This window comes from Hirundo rustica, chromosome 12, assembly GCF_015227805.2.
Source record: "Hirundo rustica isolate bHirRus1 chromosome 12, bHirRus1.pri.v3, whole genome shotgun sequence".
Classification (NCBI taxonomy): Eukaryota; Metazoa; Chordata; class Aves; order Passeriformes; family Hirundinidae; genus Hirundo; species Hirundo rustica.
This window is the reverse complement of record NC_053461.1, coordinates 3,452,408-3,469,145: the sequence shown is the minus strand read 5'-3', so window position 1 is coordinate 3,469,145 and position 16,738 is coordinate 3,452,408.

Here is a 16,738-nt window from a genome sequence, read left to right as displayed (position 1 = left end):
CACTGTGGAAATGGAAGAGCCCCAGGGGCCCTGGGCTGCTCCAGCCCCCCCTGCAGGGATGTTGCACAGGGCCTGCAAAGAGTGTGGAGAGTGAGCAGAGCCAGCCCAGAGCTCCCCAGGCGCCTGGGCAACTTTGGTCCTGTCCATGGACATCGGCCTCCCACGGCCTTCCCCGACCCCTTGGCAGTGCCCAGTTTCCTGAGGCAGAGGGGGATCCCAGCACACATGGAAATGGTTCTCATCTGTGCTCTCTTCTAGATTGGGATCATGACATGGATTATCTGGAAAGGATGGCCAATTATGGTTTGAAGGCAGTGCCAGAGGCTGAAGGCAAGTCTGCAACACACCTTTTAAAATGACAGAATCATAAGTTTCAGTTTAGGAAGAGCTCATCCATGTGCCATTTCACTTAACATGATCTCAAGGCTGAACGGGTCTGGGAACCTTGCCCTTCTCCCTTCTGGAGCCCTGAGTGGTCCCCAGGATGGCTGTCAGTGGGAGGAAGGAGCATTTAGCTGTCACTGCTGTTCCTGTGTGCAATGCCAGGGTGTTCTTCTATGTGCTCTGTGCAGCCACAGAGAAGAGCAGAGAGGGAAGGGGCCTGGCCCAGGGCTGTGCCCCAGGGCTGTGCCTTGTGCTGCTCCTTTGCCAGCCCCAGGGAGCCTGAGGATCTCCTACAGGAGCTCCATGGGATCTCTTCTGTCCTGCCTTTCTTTGCAGCCAAGATTCTTGGTGAAGGAGACCTGGATTCCCAGCCCACGTTCAGGATGGGACCCCTGGGAGATGCTGAGGGTAGGTCAAGGCCTTTCCCCCTGGCAGAGCTGCCAGCTCCGAGCCCAGAGCAAGGCCAGGGGGCATCACTGGAGGTGCCAGGACAGAGCCATGCCCGTGTGTGCCCTCGCCCTAGACAATCCCCTCACCGCTCCTGCGCCTCAGTGCTGCCTGTGCACATCAGCAGAGGTGACAGAAGCTTCTGTGCCTGTTGAGTTACAGATGTGTCTGCAGGGAGGAATTCTCCATCTCCTTTGCTGGTTGCTATACACAAGCCCAGCTCCCATCGAAGGGGTGAGTAGTGTGTCCCTGCTGACCCCACAGGCTGAGCACTGGCTTTGTGGGATCCATTCCTGGCAAATGGAACTGTTTTCCTCTAAGGTCCTCCAACAGGGAAGAACAAAGCCACAGGACAGAAGGAATCGCTTGAGGCAAAGAACAGCTGGAAACAAATCGTGGAGGAACGACACAAAGGGCATGGTGAGTGCATGTCCCTGAGCCTTCTCCTGAGGCTCAGCAGCCGGGGCCTTTCTCTGCACATCTGGACACGCCGTGCCCGGCACAGCGGGAAGGGATCCATGGCAGCCTGGCTGCCCCGCTGCTGCTTTCCCACCCTGCAGGGCTGTTTCCCAGCCTGGCCTGGCTGCAGCTTCTCCCCAGGCTCTGCAGGAAGGCATTTGGCATCAGCTGACAGGGAGCCCAAACTGCCCCATGGGCCATGCACACCCTGAGAGCCCCTGCACTTTCCCTGTGTCCCAGCAGCCCAAGTGGGGCACCTCTTTGGACGAGGGAGGGCTCTGGCCCAGCCCCCAGAGTTTCTGCCTTTTCCTGATGCTTATCAATGTCTCTGACAAGCATTTCCTCCTGTGGATGCCCACTCCCCCATGGCAAATGTTTCCATCTAATCCAGCTGTGCCTCTTCCTTTCTCAAAGTGATGGACCAAAAGTCTGTGCAGAAGGAGGAACTTCCTGGAGGAAGCAGCAGCTCAGTGGCAGCCTCTGCTGCAGAAAGGAAGGAGATGGCAGACACAACACAGTCACAGATGCAGACAAAGCCAGAGCAGGTAATTGCTGTGCCAGGCTCAGCCCTCTCTGGGGCTGTGTGGCAGCAGCTCTTCCCCCAGCTCCCAGCCTTGCAGGGCCCCGCAGCAGCCAAAGCTGGAGGCACCTCGGCTTCGAGGCCTGCGGAGCTCGCTGACGGCCCCTGGGAAACGGGACTGGTGGCCCGAGGTGCCTCCCGCTGCAGCTGCTCCCGGAGCTGGCCCTGAGCGCCCAGAGGCCCAAGGCACAGGAGCAGGCCCGAGCGGGAGCCCTGCCGCGAGCCCAGGGCCAGAGCCAGCCCTGGCTCCCGGCTGGGCAGGGGCTGCACTGGGTCCTGACAGGGCCTGACTCCGTCCCCTCGGGCTGGCGGAGCTGTCCCACCTGGGGGACAGGTGAAATGAGGGAACGTTTTGTCTAAGCCTGCTGGAGATTTTCTCGGTGCTTTAAGGAGGGTTTCTTCTGTGGAAATGAGAGAGCCCCAGGGGCCCTGGGCTGCTCCAGCCACCCCTGCAGGGATGTGGCACAGGGCCTGCAAAGAGTGTGCAGAGTGAGCAGAGCCAGCCCAGAGCTCCCCAGGCCCCTGGGCAGCTTTGGCCCTGTCCACAGACATCTGCCTCCCACGGCCTTCCCTGATCCCCTGGCAGTGCGCGGTTCCCTAAGGCAGAGGGGGATCCCAGAACACATGGAAATGGTTCTCATCTGTGCTCTCTTCTAGATTGGGATCATGACATGGATTATCTGGAAAGGATGGCCAATGGTGGTTTGAAGCCAGTGCCAGAGGCTGGAGGCAAGTCTGCAACACACCTTTTATGACAGAATCATAAGTTTCAGTTTAGGAAGAGCTCACCCATATGCCATTTCCCTTAACATGATCTCAAGGCTGAAGGGTTCTGGAAACCTTGCCCTGCTCCCTTCTGGAGCCCTGAGTGATCCCCAGGATGGCTGTCAGTGGGAGGAAGGAGCATTTAGCTGTCACTGCTCTTCCCATGTGCAGTGCCAGGGTGTCCTTCCGTGTGCTCTGTGCAGCCAGGGAGAAGAGCAGAGAGGGAAGGGGCTGGGCCCAGGGCTGTGCCCCAGGGCTGTGCCTTGTGCTGCTCCTTTGCCAGCCCCAGGGAGCCTGAGGATCTCCTACAGGAGCTCCATGGGATCTCTTCTGTCCTGCCTTTCTTTGCAGCCAAGCCTGTGGGTGAAGGTGATCTGGATTCCCAGCCCACGTTCAGGATGGAGCCTCTGGAAGATGCTGAGGGTAGGTCAAGGCCTTTCCCCCTGGCAGAGCTGCCAGCTCCGAGCCCACAGCACGGCCAGGGGGCATCGCTGCAGGTGCCAGGACAGAGCCATGCCCGTGTGTGCCCCTGCCCTGCACGATCCCCTCACCGCTCCTGCGCCTCAGTGCTGCCCGTGCACATCAGCAGAGGTGACAGAAGCTTCTGTGCCTGTTGAGTTACAGATGTGTCTGCAGGGAGGAATTCTCCAGCTCCTTTGGTGGATACTGTACACAAGCCCAGCTCCCATGGCAGGGGTGAGTAGTGTGTCCCTGCTGACCCCGCAGGCTGAGCACTGGCTTTGTGGGATCCATTCCTGGCAAATGGAACTGTTTTCTGCTAAGGTCCTCCAAGAGGGAAGAACAAAGCCACAGGACTGAAGGAATTGCTTGTGTCAAAGAAGGGCATGAAAGAAATGGTGGAGGAACTGCACAAAGGGCATGGTGAGTGCATGTCCCTGAGCCTTCTCCTGAGGCTCAGTAGCTGGGGCCTTTCTCTGCATATCTGGACACGCCGTGCCCGGCACAGCGGGAAGGGATCCATGGCAGCCTGGCTGCCCCGCTGCTGCTTTCCCACCCTGCAGGGCTGTTTCCCAGCCTGGCCTGGCTGCAGCTTCTCCCCAGGCTCTGCAAGAAGGCATTTGGCATCAGCTGACAGGGAGTCCAGACTGCCCCATGGGCCATGCACACCCTGAGAGCCCCTGCACTTTCCCTGTGTCCCAGCAGCCCAAGTGGGGCACCTCTTTGGACGAGGGAGGGCTCTGGCCCAGCCCCCAGAGTTTCTGCCTTTTCCTGATGCTTATCAATGTCTCTGACAAGCATTGCCTCCTGTGGATGCCCACTCCCCCATGGCAAATGTTTCCATCTAATCCAGCTGTGCCTCTTCCTTTCTCAAAGTGATTGACCAAAAGTCTGTTCGGAAGGAGGAAGGATGAAGCAGTGGCTCGGAGGCAGCCTCTGCTTCAGGAAGGAAGGCGATGCCCTACACAAACACAGATGCTGACACAGTCACAGACACAGTGACAGGAGGTAATTACTGTGCCAGGCTCAGCCTTGTCTGGGGCTGTGTGGCAGCAGCTCTTCCCCCAGCTCCCAGCCTTGCAGGGCCCCGCAGCAGCCAAAGCTGGAGGCACCTCGGCTTCGAGGCCTGCGGAGCTCGCTGACGGCCCCTGGGAACGGGACTGGTGGCCCGAGGTGCCTCCCGCTGCAGCTGCTCCCGGAGCTGGCCCTGAGCGCCCAGAGGCCCAAGGCACAGGAGCAGGCCCGAGCGGGAGCCCTGCCGCGAGCCCAGGGCCAGAGCCAGCCCTGGCTCCCGGCTGGGCAGGGGCTGCACTGGGTCCTGACAGGGCCTGACTCCGTCCCCTCGGGCTGGCAGAGCTGTCCCAGGGCAGGGAGGGTCGGGGGTGGCAGTGGCTGCTCAGGAATGGCCTTGGCCCGTGTCCCTCAAAGGAGCCACTGCCCAAAGAGCTGCGCTGCCCCCGGGCTCTCCTCACGGCCTTCTGGGCTTTGCTGGGGGGCACAGCCTGTGCCCAGGGCAGCAAGGGGCCTCAAGGGCCCAGCTCTGGGGGAAACTGAGAACGTCCTGGCCGTGTCCACCGTGCTGCCAGCTCAGCACTGGGGCACAGCCCGGGCTCACGCTCCTCATTGCTCCCACAGATGCAGCCGGCACCACAGGGCGTGTTCCCCATTCCCAGAAGAGCATTGTAAACGGTCTCTGTCAGGGAACACTCTGCTGGATACAGTTTATGGCAGACCTGCTTTGTTTGGTGCTTATCATTTTGTGCTGCGTTGGAATCTGTTGTTACTGGAAGAGAAAATGGTGAGTGTTTCTGTTCATCTTTCCCTCAAACAGCTTCTTTTGAAAGTCTACTGTAGGCAGGGAACATTCCCAGTGAGGCTGCTGTGGAGTTGAGGATAGTCACTGCTTGTCCAAATAACTCTGCTGAGGGTTCCACTCCTGGCCAGTGCTTTAATTGGGCTCTTAATTACTGGGCCTCGTCCTGAGGAGCCTGCTGGGGCTGCAGCCAGTGCTGGCTCCCACGGAGGCTGCCTGGCCAAGAGCAGCCCCAGCAGCAGCAGGCAGAGGCAAAGCAAGGTGGGGAGGAGAAAGAGCGGGCACCAGCTTGGCCTGGCAAGGCAGAGGCGCTCTGGGGCCCGCTCCTGGCCAGGGACCCTGCCCAGAGCCATCCCCTGCTCGCTGGGGCCTCGAGGGGCAGCTGTGCAGCTGGGCCAAGGTGTGCCAGCAGCTCCGGCCGTGCTGGGGAGCCGTGCCAGCTCTGCGCCCTGCTGTGCAGGAGGGACCCTGTGTGCCACCGCAGCTGGGGCCTCAGACACTCCTCTCTCCACAGTGCCCCTGCTGCAGCTCCACATGACCAGCCAAGGACTTCAGCTAGAGGGTCCTTTCAACATGGATCCTCAAGACAGTTTTCAATGTTCCTGCCACAGCTGACTTTCCAGTTTGTTGTTGTGGAGGTGCAGCCACCAACCAGAACAGGACCCTGGGTCCCTGAAGATTTAGGCGATGGTGTCAGGCCAGGAGTGAAGGTGAGCCCCTCCTAGACAGGATGGGCTTCAGCAACACCTTTGGGCTTCAGCTCTGGTGCCTGTGTGGTACCACAGGCACTGGCAGAGCTCCTTGTTTGGACAGAGCCAGGGCTGGGCAGGCTGCAGCCAGCTCCTGAGACCATCCACTATGTTCATTTTTTGTTTTTCAAAATTTCCGAATATGTTTCATAGAAAGAATTCCCTGAATATTTGTTCTACTTTCCCACAGGAGTTACATGTTTTTCAAAGTAGTTTTAGGGTTCTAGACAACTTAGACTATTTTTACACTTCTAAAATAAAAAACTAAAATTACATTTGATTGGTAATCTTTATTCTAGGAAGAACTAAGACACCCTAAGACACCCAGCCTACTGGAGAGGCTCTTTTCCCACTGGAGATTTGTACCTAGTCACAACCAAATCACCTAAAACCTTTTCCCAGATATTTTCTGGGATTTCTGACAAAGCTCACCTCTTAGTCCTCAGAGGCAAACTTTGAGCACTGTGGCAGTCTCCTGCTGTGCAGAAGGGTTCCTGTGTGCCAGCTGCAGCTGCAGCCATGGCCACCTCCTCTCCCAGCTGATGCCCCTCTGCATCTTTACAACTATGGCCAAACACCTCAGTCTGGGACACCTGTACCAGACATTTCACATCTCCATACCCGACGTCCCTGTCACAGCAGCATTAGCAGCTCCTTGCTGTGCAGGTGCTGCCACCACCCTGTGTCGCTGGAGCCACTGGCCCTGAGCTATGGACCAATATGAAGGTGTAGGGGTTTTAGTGTTAATATTTTTGTGAGAGGGAGAGATTAGGAGAAAAATAAACAAAGCAGGCTTAAGTTTAAAAATGAACAAAAAATGATTTTATTAACACACACTAAAAGAATAGAAAAAAACTCCGAAAACAGAATGAAACTTTAAAAAACGCACTTCTTTCCTCTTACAAACTATTAACTTTCTTATTGAACAACATAGAAAGACACAACTTAGGATTTTCAGTCAGTTTCACTACTTAGACATAACTACACATTATTTTAGGAGAAGAGTCCTTCTCAGATTTTTTATGAAGATATTTGGTCACACACACAACCGCCGCCGCCTGGAGTTTTCGCAGACTGTCATGTTCTATCTGCAGAGCTTCTCAGTGTATCTGGGGTATTATTTACGAATACTTCTTATCTAAAATTATCTTTGTCTCAAAAAGCTGAGACCTCCTTTTTGACCCAAGAGCAGGGGTTTCAAAGTTCCCAAATAAATCTCTATTACACCAGTCCTTAATTTTGATTAGAATAGCATTCTACCCAAAATAATACTAAGAATGCTGCAAAGTTAATTTCTTCATAATTTACCTTAGAAGAGTCCGGTTAAAAATGTCCACTTCTTCAATCCTATTCCAATATTATTAGTTCTTTCACTTCTCATCTAACTGACTTCATGCAGTGTCTGTTCTATGTACTTTCTGTTTTCTTCTTTCTCTCAAGGAAGAATTGTGTTTAAAAGTTCTGTATTGGTAAGGGTTAATTTTTTTGCCCAGGCTTGCAAAGCCACACGCACACACCGAGCTGGTAGAAGAAACCAGCAAATGTCCTTTTTTCCACCCCTCGGTTTCATTTAAGGCAGTTTAGCTCAAAGTTGTTATGGAGCTGCAGGCTTGCTTTCTCCGCTGCCAGCGGTGATGAAGCTGGGCCATGTTTTGGCCCCTTCTGCCGCGGTGTGAGCACATGGCCCCGCACTGCCGAGCTGCAGCTGCCCCTCTCCCCTGCCCGCAAGCAAGGCAAAGGGGCTCAGCCAGCCCAAGCCTTCCCCGTGCAGGCAGCGGCCCCCAGAACCCGGCTACGCCCGGCCCGGCCGCCCAGAGAGGCAGCAGGGCCCGACCCGGCCCATCTTGTTACCTCATAGCAAGTCACCGAAGCAAGAGAGTGAGCGGTCAGCTGCAGATAAGTTTTAAATGTTCCTTCCAAAGTCACACTGACAGTCCTCATTGGTCAATTTAGCTGTCAATATCCCAGCCTGATTTCTGACAGGTCCTTGTCCTCCTCCCCCCAACCTACGCCAGGGTTAGGGCAGGGAAAAACATTTTACATTTCTCTATACCTAGAAAACAAAATTGTGCTAACCTATGATGGAAGGTGGAGCACTCCTGCTGGGACAAGGCTTGGCCGAGCATTCTGTTCCAATAAAGAGCTGGAGTTGTCACCCCAGTGATCGCGTGCTACCCCCAGCAAAGCTCATAGGGCACCAGCTCCATGTCCGGGCACAGCCGTGGATGCCCACGGTGTGGGCAGGCAGGAGCCAGGCAGGGGCTGCTGTGACCAGCGGCGGGGCCCCGAGGGGCTGGGGGAGCACATGCTGAGCATCCCTGGGCTGAGGGCACATTTCCTTCAGTGGGATCATCTGGGCCTGCACCTCCTCCAGTGGCATGGCCCCGAAAAGAGGGAAGCCATCAAGAGCATCTCCAGGGGCACAGCCTGAGCAGCAATGTCAGCAGGCAAATCAAATGTTTTGCTCAGCCATGGCCATTTGATGGAAAAAACATTAATATCAAGGCAGTCCATTAGTATAGTTAGGGGTATATTCTGAGGGTACAGCTAAGGCTCTGAGGTCACAGCAGGCTCTGACATCACAGCAGGCTCTGAGGTCGCAGCAGGGCTCTGAGGTCACAGAAGGCTCTGAGGTCACAGAGGTCTCAGAGCCCCGTGGCTGCAGAGCACCACAACGACCCAGCAGTTGGTCCTTGACCACAACTGCAGTGGCAGCATCGGCGGCGGCAGCAGCGGTGCTGACATTTGGAACAGTGCTATCAGGACAGTGGTTGCAGCAAGAGCGGCAGGACTGACACAGAGCGAGGCACCATGGCCCTTGCTCTGCGCCTGCTCCTCCTGCTCCTCCTGGCTGTGGCCCTGCCTGCCAGGACTGCCCAGGCTGCTCCATGGCGAGCGCAGGGAGCAGGTGAGCCGGTGGCCTGGATCCCCTTTCCCGGGACAGCGCTCCCTTCTCCCCGGGAAGCCTTGGGGATGGTTTTCCGCAGGGCTTTAGGGAGGGTTTCCTCTGGGAGGGAGAGAGCCCCAGGGGCCCTGGGCTGCTCCAGCCGGCCCTGCAGGGATGTGGCACTGGGCCTGCAAAGAGTGTGCAGAGTGAGCAGAGCCAGCCCAGAGCTCCCCAGGCCCCTGGGCAGCTTTGGCCCTGTCCATGGACATCGGCCTCCCACGGCCTTCCCCGACCCCCTGGCAGTGCCCAGTTCCCTATGGCAGAGGGGGATCCCAGCACACCTGGAAATGGTTCTCATCTGTGCTTCCTTCTAGATTGGGATCGTCCCTTGCATGATCTGGATGCCCTGTTGGATGACAGCTTGAAACTGTTAAAGGATGTTGAAGGCAAGTTCTCAATATCGCACTCCTGAGGAAATAATCCCTGTCAGTGTGGCAAGAGCTCACCCATATGCCATTTCCCTTAACATGATCTCAAGGCTGAAGGGTTCTGGAAACCTTGCCCTGCTCCCTTCTGGAGCCCTGAGTGGTCCCCAGGATGGCTGTCAGTGGGAGGAAGGAGCATTTAGCTGTCACTGCTCTTCCCGTGTGCAGTGCCAGGGTGTCCTTCCATGTGCTCTGTGCAGCTAGAGAGAAGAGCAGAGAGGGAAGGGGCCTGGCCCAGGGCTGTGCCCTGGGGCTGTGCCTTGTGCTGCTCCTTTGCCAGCCCCAGGGAGCCTGAGGATCTCCTATGGGAGCTCCATGGGATCTCTTCTGTTCTGCCTTTGTTTGCAGTCAAGACTCGTCGTGAAGGTGATCTGGCTTCCCAGCCCACGTCCATGACGGAGCGTCTGGGAGAGGCTGATGGTAGGTCAAGGCCTTTTCCCCCGGAGAGCTGCCGGCTCAGAGCCCACAGCTCGGCCAGGGGCCATCGCTGCTGGTGCCAGGACAGAGCCATGCCCATATGTGCCCTCGCCCTGCATGATTCCCTCACCGCTCCTGCACCTCAGTGCTGCCCGTGCACATCAGCAGAGGTGACAGAAGCATCTCTGAATGTTGAGTTACAGATGTGTCTGCAGGGAGGAATTCTCCAGCTGCTTTGGCGTATACTGCACACAAGCCCAGCTCCCATGGCAGGGGTGAGTAGTGTGTCCCTGCTGACCCGACAGGCTGAGCACTGGCTTTGTGGGATCCATTCCTGGCAAATGGAAACTCTTTGCTCTAAGGTCCTCCGACAGGGAAATACAGCGTTACAGGACCCAAGAAACCCCAGGAGTCATCCGAACCCGTGCAGGAAATGCTGAAGGAAATGCTGCAGGGACAACCTGGTGTGTGCATGTCCCTGAGCCTTCTCCTGAGGCTCAGCAGCCGGGGCCTTTCTCTGCACATCTGGACACACCGGGCCCGGCACAGCGGGAAGGGATCCATGGCAGCCTGACTGCCCCGCTGCTGCTTTCCCACCCTGCAGGGCTGTTTCCCAGCCTGTTTTCTGAAGATGTCACCTTTCCATTGGGGAACAGCGCAGCCTGATCCATCTGTCCCTCTTCCTTTCTCCAGTGATGCAAGGACACAATGTGCTGAAGGCGAGATTTCCTGGAGGAAGCAGTGGCTCAAATGCAGCCCCCAGTGCAGGAAGGAAGACCATGCCAGGCGCAGTCACAGGAGGTAATTGCTGTGCCTCTGGGCCTGGGCACTGCTGAGGCTTGAGCTGCCATCTCTGCTGCTTGGCAGTGTGGGCACAGCCTGGACAAGAGTGACACAGCCCAGAGGAATTATCCCCAGCAGGCTCAGGGCACTCGGGTACTGCGCAGTCCTTACGGGCTCCCTCCGTGGGAGACACAGCCCAAAACCGGGGAGGGCTGCAAGTGGTGCCCATGGTGGGGAAGGGGCAGAGGGGCAGAGCAAGGCTCCAGAGTGTCCTGAGAGCACCTGGCTGTGTCTCTTTGGGCTGCGGGAGCTGTCCCAGGGGCAAGGGGGATGCCGAGAGACAGGGTGGTTGGAAGGGAAGGAGGGATGGTTGTGGCACTGCCGGCTGCAGTTTCCCCCTGGGCTTCAAGGAGGTTCTTTGTGTACCAGTGAGAGAGCCCCAGGGGCCCTGGGCTGCTCCAGCCACCTCTGCAGGGATGTTGCATAGGGCCTGCAAAGATTGTGGAGTGAGCAGAGCCAGCCCAGAGCTCCCCAGGCCCCTGGGCAGCTTTTACCCTGTCCATGGACATCTGCCTCCCACGGCCTTCCCTGACTCCCTGGCAGTGCCCAGTTCCCTAAGGCAGAGGGGGATCCCAGCACACATGGAAATGGTTCTCATCTGTGCTCCCTTCTAGCTCAGATTGCTAGGAAGGCTTCTCCAGTAGCTTGGCTTCGTGAAGTTTTGAAGCCTATGGAGCGTCCTGCAGGTATGTTGTCGATGTTTCTAAAAACGAAAATTATTGACAACCTGGCAGTTATTGGGTGACAGAATCTTCTGTGCCTGTTGAGTTACAGGTGTGTCTGCAGTGAGGACTTTTCAAGCTCCTTTTCTGGTTGCTGCACGCAAGCCCAGCTCCCATCGCAGGGGTGAGTAATGTGTCCCTGCTGACCCCACAAGCTGAGCACTGGCTTTGTGGCATCCGTTCCTGGCAAATGCCAATACTTTCTGTTAAGGTCCTCCAAGAGGGAAGAACAAACCTGTAAGAGGCAATAAGTCCCCAGAGGCATCCAATCACATGGACCAGATACTGAGTGAATTTGAGAGACAGCGTGGTAGGTGCATGTCCCTGAGCCGTCTCCTGAGGCTCAGCAGCCGGGGCCTTTCTCTGCACGCCTGGACACACTGGGCCTGGCACAGCTGGAAGGGATCCATGGCAGCCTGGCTGCCCCGCTGCTGCTTTCCCACCCTGCAGGGCTGTTTCCCAGCCTGTCTTCTGGAGATGCCATATTCCCACTGGGGAACAGCCCCACCTGATCCATCTGTCCCTCTTCCTTTCTCCAGTGATGCAAGGACACAATGTGCTGAAGGCGAGGTTTCCCGGAGGAAGCAGTGGCTCAAAGGCAGCCCCTGCTGCAGGAAGGGAGGCCAGGCCAGGCACAGTCACAGGAGGTAATTGCTGTGCCTCTGAGCCTGAGCACTGCTGAGGCTTGAGCTGCCATCTCTGCTGCTTGGCAGTGCGGGCACACAGCATTACCTGATCCCCTTGCAGTGCTCATTTCCCTCTAGAAGGTATCCCAGCACAACGTGAAAAGGTCCTCATCTGTGCTCCCTTCTAGATTTGGACCCCAACTTGCTTCATTTGGAAAAGCTGGTAAAGCAAGGATTAAGGATCTTGGCGCTTGGTGAAGGTATGTTATCAGCAACCCTTTCCTAACACGAGTAATCATTGTCCAAATGTAATCATCGTCCAGAGTAGAGTCATGTGTCATTTCCCTTAAGATCCTCTGAAGTTTGATGGATTCTGGAAATCTTGCACTGGAACTTCCTCCTCCTGTGCCCTATGGTGATCCCCAAGATGGCCGTCAGTGGGAGGAAGGAGCATTTAGGTGTCAACGCTCTTCCCATGTGCAGTGCCAGGGTGTCCTTCTGTGTGCTCTGTGCAGCCACAGAGAAGAGCAGAGAGGGAAGGGGCCTGGCCCAGGGCTGTGCCCCGGGGCTGTGCCTTGTGCTGCTCCTTTGCCAGCCCCAGGGAGCCTGAGCTGCTCCCCCTGCCGCTGCCAAGCCCTGGCCCTGGCTGGGGCTGAGTTCAGAGCTGCTGGCATCTCCAAGGACTCCTTTCTCCCCCTGTGTCCCACAAGGGGCTCCTTCATCCCAGTGTGGGGCCGCTGCAGGCCCGTTTTCTCCCTGTCCCTGCTCCTGAGTGGAAAGCAGAGATGAAGGAGTGCCTGGGAGGGCACCAATCACCCAGGGGCACTCACTGCCACTGCGGCCTAAAGGAGAATCTTCAACAGTGCCACAGGAGCTGTTCTGTCCTTTCTCTGCAGATGAACCTGTTGATGAAGGTGATCCTGTTGATGAAGGTGATTTGGATTTCCAACCCATATCCATTACTGAGCCTCTGGGAGAGGCTGATAGTAAGTCAAGGCCTTTCCCCCTGGCGGAGTTGCCAGATCAGAGCCCACAGCTCAGTGAGGGGGCATCGCTGCAGGTGCCAGGACAGAGCCATGCCCATGTGTGCCCTTGCCCTGCACGATCCCCTCACTGCTCCTGTGCCTCAGTGCTGCCCGTGCACATCAGCAGAGGTGACAGAAGCTTCTCTGAATGTTGAGTTACAGGTGTGGCTGCAGGGAGAACTTTTCCAGCTCTTCTAGTGGATACTGCACACAAGCCCAGCTCCCATGGCAGGGGTGAGTAGTGTGTCCCTGCTGAACCCACAGGCTGAGCACTGGCTTTGCAGGATCCATTCCTGGGACATGCAAATACTTTCTTTAAGGTCCCCTGAGAAGGAAGGAAATGCGTATAAGAGATAGTGAGGCCCTGGAGGAATCCAAACATCTGGACTCAATCCTGAGTGAACTGGAGACACAGCATGGTGAGTGCATGTCCCTGAGCCTTCTCCTGAGGCTCAGCAGCTGGGGTCTTTCTCTGCACATCTGGACACGCCATGCCCGGCACAGTGGGAAGGGATCCATGGCAGCCTGGCTGCCCCGCTGCTGCTTTCCCACCCTGCAGGGCTGTTTCCCAGCCTGGCCTGGCTGCAGCTTCTCCCCAGGCTCTGCAGGAAGGCATTTGGCATCAGCTGACAGGGAGCCCAGACTGCATCATGGGCCATGCACACCCTCAGATCCTTGCACTTTCCCGGTCTCTGAGTAGATCAGGAAATGGTGGCTCTTTGAAGGAAGGAGGGCCCTGGAGCAGCTCCAAAGCCCTGGGCATTTTCCTTGTCCCTATCCATGTCTTTGACAATCATTGCCAGGACCAGACCGGGAGAGCACAGAGGAATTATGCCATGCCCTCTCAGGGGTTTGGGTACTGAGTAGTCTTGTGCCCAGGCAAGGTGCCTGCAGGGCCCAGCTCTGGGCGAAACAGAGAACATCCTGGCCGTGTCCACCATGCTGCCAGCTCAGCAGTGGAGCACAGCCTGGGCTCACGCTCCCCATTGCTCCCACAGATGCAGCCGGCACCACAGCACATGCTGACAATTCTTGGAACAACATGAGAAGAGCTTTCTGCTGGGGACCACAGTGTTTGATTAAGATAATGGCCATTGTGGCTGCTGGGTCACTTTTCCTGATCACGGGCTGTGCCGGAATCTGGTATTGCTGGAAGAGAAAATGGTGAGTGTTTTGCTGATCTCTGCCTCAAACAGCTTCCTTTAAAGGCTGCTGGCAGTCAGGGAACATTCCCAGTGAGGCTGCTGTGGAGTTGTGGATAGTCAGTGGCTGTCCAATTAACTCTGCTGAGGGTTCTGCTGCTGCCCAGTGCTTTAACTGGGCTCTTAATTACTGCGCCTTGTCCTGGGAAGCCCGCTGGGGCTGCAGCCAGTGCTGGCTCCCACGGAGGCTGCTTGGCCAAGGGCAGCCCCAGCAGCAGTGGGCAGAGGCAAAGCGAGGTGGGGAGGAGAAAGAGCGGGCACCAGCTTGGCCTGGCAAGGCAGAGGCGCTCTGGGGCCTGCTCCTGGCCAGGGACCCTGCCCAGAGCCATCCCCTGCTCGCCGGGGCCTCGAGGGGCAGCTGTGCAGCGGGGCCAAGGTGTGCCAGCAGCTCCGGCCGTGCTGGGGAGCCGTGCCAGCTCTGTGCCCTGCTGTGCAGGAGGGACCCTGTGTGCCACCGCAGCTGGGGCCTCAGACACTCCTCTCTCCACAGGTGCTTCTCTGCAGCTCCAGAAGAGCAGGTAAACAACTCAGGCGGTGAGAACCTGACCTGTCACCACAGCTCTACACTTCTGCCCCTGTCTGCTGTGGTGCAGCTGCATCGTCGACTTGATCCCAACCTGCCAGTCACACCTCCAGAACGAGACCCTCTTCCCCCGAGCCCCCTTGCCTTGCTTCCTGAACAGGACTGAAGGGTGGCATCCCTAGTTTGCCTGGGCAGGGGTTGCCCCACGTTTTACGTTCAAATAAAGAAATGCACTTGTCGCTGCCGTGTCTGGGTGGTATCAGCAGCAAAGCCCACAGGGCACCAGCCCTGGCTGAGCTCCATGTCCGGGAGCAGCTGTGGATGCCCACGGTGTGGGCAGGCAGGAGCCAGGCAGGGGCTGCTGTGACCAGCGGCGGGGCCCCGAGGGGCTGGGGGAGCCCATGCTGAGCGTCCCTGGGCTGAGGGCACATTTCCTTCAGTGGGATCACCTGGGCCTGCACCTCAGCAGCACAGAAGACTGTTTTGGGCTCTCTGCTAAGGTGTGCAGGGACCCCTCATGAGGCACAAAAGAATAATTATGGGCTCTCCTAAGGTGTGCAGGGATCCCTTGTGAGGTGTGCAGCAGGTTTAAACTTGAAAGGTTTTTTTACTCTTCTCAGCACAGCAGAGGGGATGCTCTTGGCCAAGGTTTTACAAAGTGGGAGAAAGCCTCTTGCAAAGTCTTGGGCCCAGCCTGCGGGCACAGCAGGCAGGCAGTGCCCATCCCTTGAGACCAGTCTGGGCTGCTTCGGCCCAGCCAGGTGAGGGCCCCGGCAGGGAAGGGCCACAGCCTTGGGGTCTGATGAGGCTGCCGAGCTTCGCCCTGGCCCTCTGCTGCTGCCAAACACGCATTTAGAGCCACGGTCATTCACTGGGGCACAGGAATTGTATGGGGGTGTAACTGAGGCCATGGCTTCTCACACTGATGGGAGGCTGGCCCTGTTTGCTTGGAAGGCCCAGCTTAGATCCCAGTAATCTTTGTGAACCTGCTGGGGAAGCGTTGAGCAGCAGGGTGTTCCAGCCCTTCTCACTGAGAAGTATGGCTGATGGTGTGGGGCTTTTTAATTTTTTGCCCTCTAAATTTGTGCCTGGACAGACGGTTGTTTGCTTGCTCATTCAGCCCAATACTTTGGGAAGCAAAAATATTTGTTGAAATTAGTGTTGTTAGCACTGGCTTAGTTGTGAGAAACAACCTCTCGCTTTTAGAAACGCAAAGGTTTATTAAACCTTAACAAAGGACTGAATAAGGAATAATTACAGCGCCGAGAGCACGGCACTAAACCACCAAGCGCTCACCCACAAACAGCAGACCAACCAAACAACATATTTAAAAAGTACTTTCTTTTTAGCTCTAGCTTTTAGTATTTTCCAAGCTGGCCTCCTTTTCCAGTGCAGTGTTTTCCTTTGGACAGAAAAACACCCTTTCCAGATGATGTGACAAGCAGGAGAACAGAATTTACACACAATCGATGTACTTAAGCTAAACATGCAGAGTCCCATTATCACAATCATCATCATTTATTTTCTGTTTACTTTTATGTCAGATTGTTTTCAGAAGGGTGAGAACAGTATCTCAAATCCCCTGGCTAGTTTGTTGCCATAGCCATTAATTCCCTGTCCTTTCTTATTATCTGTCCTTTCTGTAGTTCCTCTGCCCATTTGTTGCTCTTGGATCTCTGCCTCCTCTACCTGATTTTCATATTTTTCTGGATTTGTGAGGGTTTTTGTGTTGGTTTTGTTTTTTCTTGGTGGTTGTTTTGTTTGCCCGTTTTGTTGGGTCACACTTTTGGTTTTGTTATTTGTTTCCTTTTTGTTTTTCACTTAACAGTAGGAATCAGCTTGTGATTTGTATTGTAAAGTTTTGAAGCACAGGTGTTGCGCATAAAGGTTGTTTTTGTTTTTAAAGTCATCTCAGACACAGACCTGCAAGGCAAGCCCCTGTGACTTTGAGGACTGTGTGCTGTCAGAAAGCAAATTGTGCATGAATAGGAAACTTGTAGTTCCTATCTTCATTACACGCAGCAAAATGTAAAGTGGTTGGAATAGTACCAATTCTAACTTTTATTTTGCTCCCATGCCATAAAATCTTGCCAGATTAACCCATGGACTCGGTTCTTCCAGGATGGGTGTGCAAGGATGATCCCTTAGTTCATGAGTGGAGCTGGTGTGCACCAGGCCAGACACAGGAGGGTCATCCATAGGCAACCTCCGTCTGCAAAGAGAACAGGGAGCTGCAGCTCTGAGGAACTCAGGGGTTAGGGAGTGAACAGAACCAAATCCCCTTTATATCAGTTACTTTCCAGGAGTATTTGCTGCTGATATATTTTTATATTCAAAAGAACCCTGGAGGTT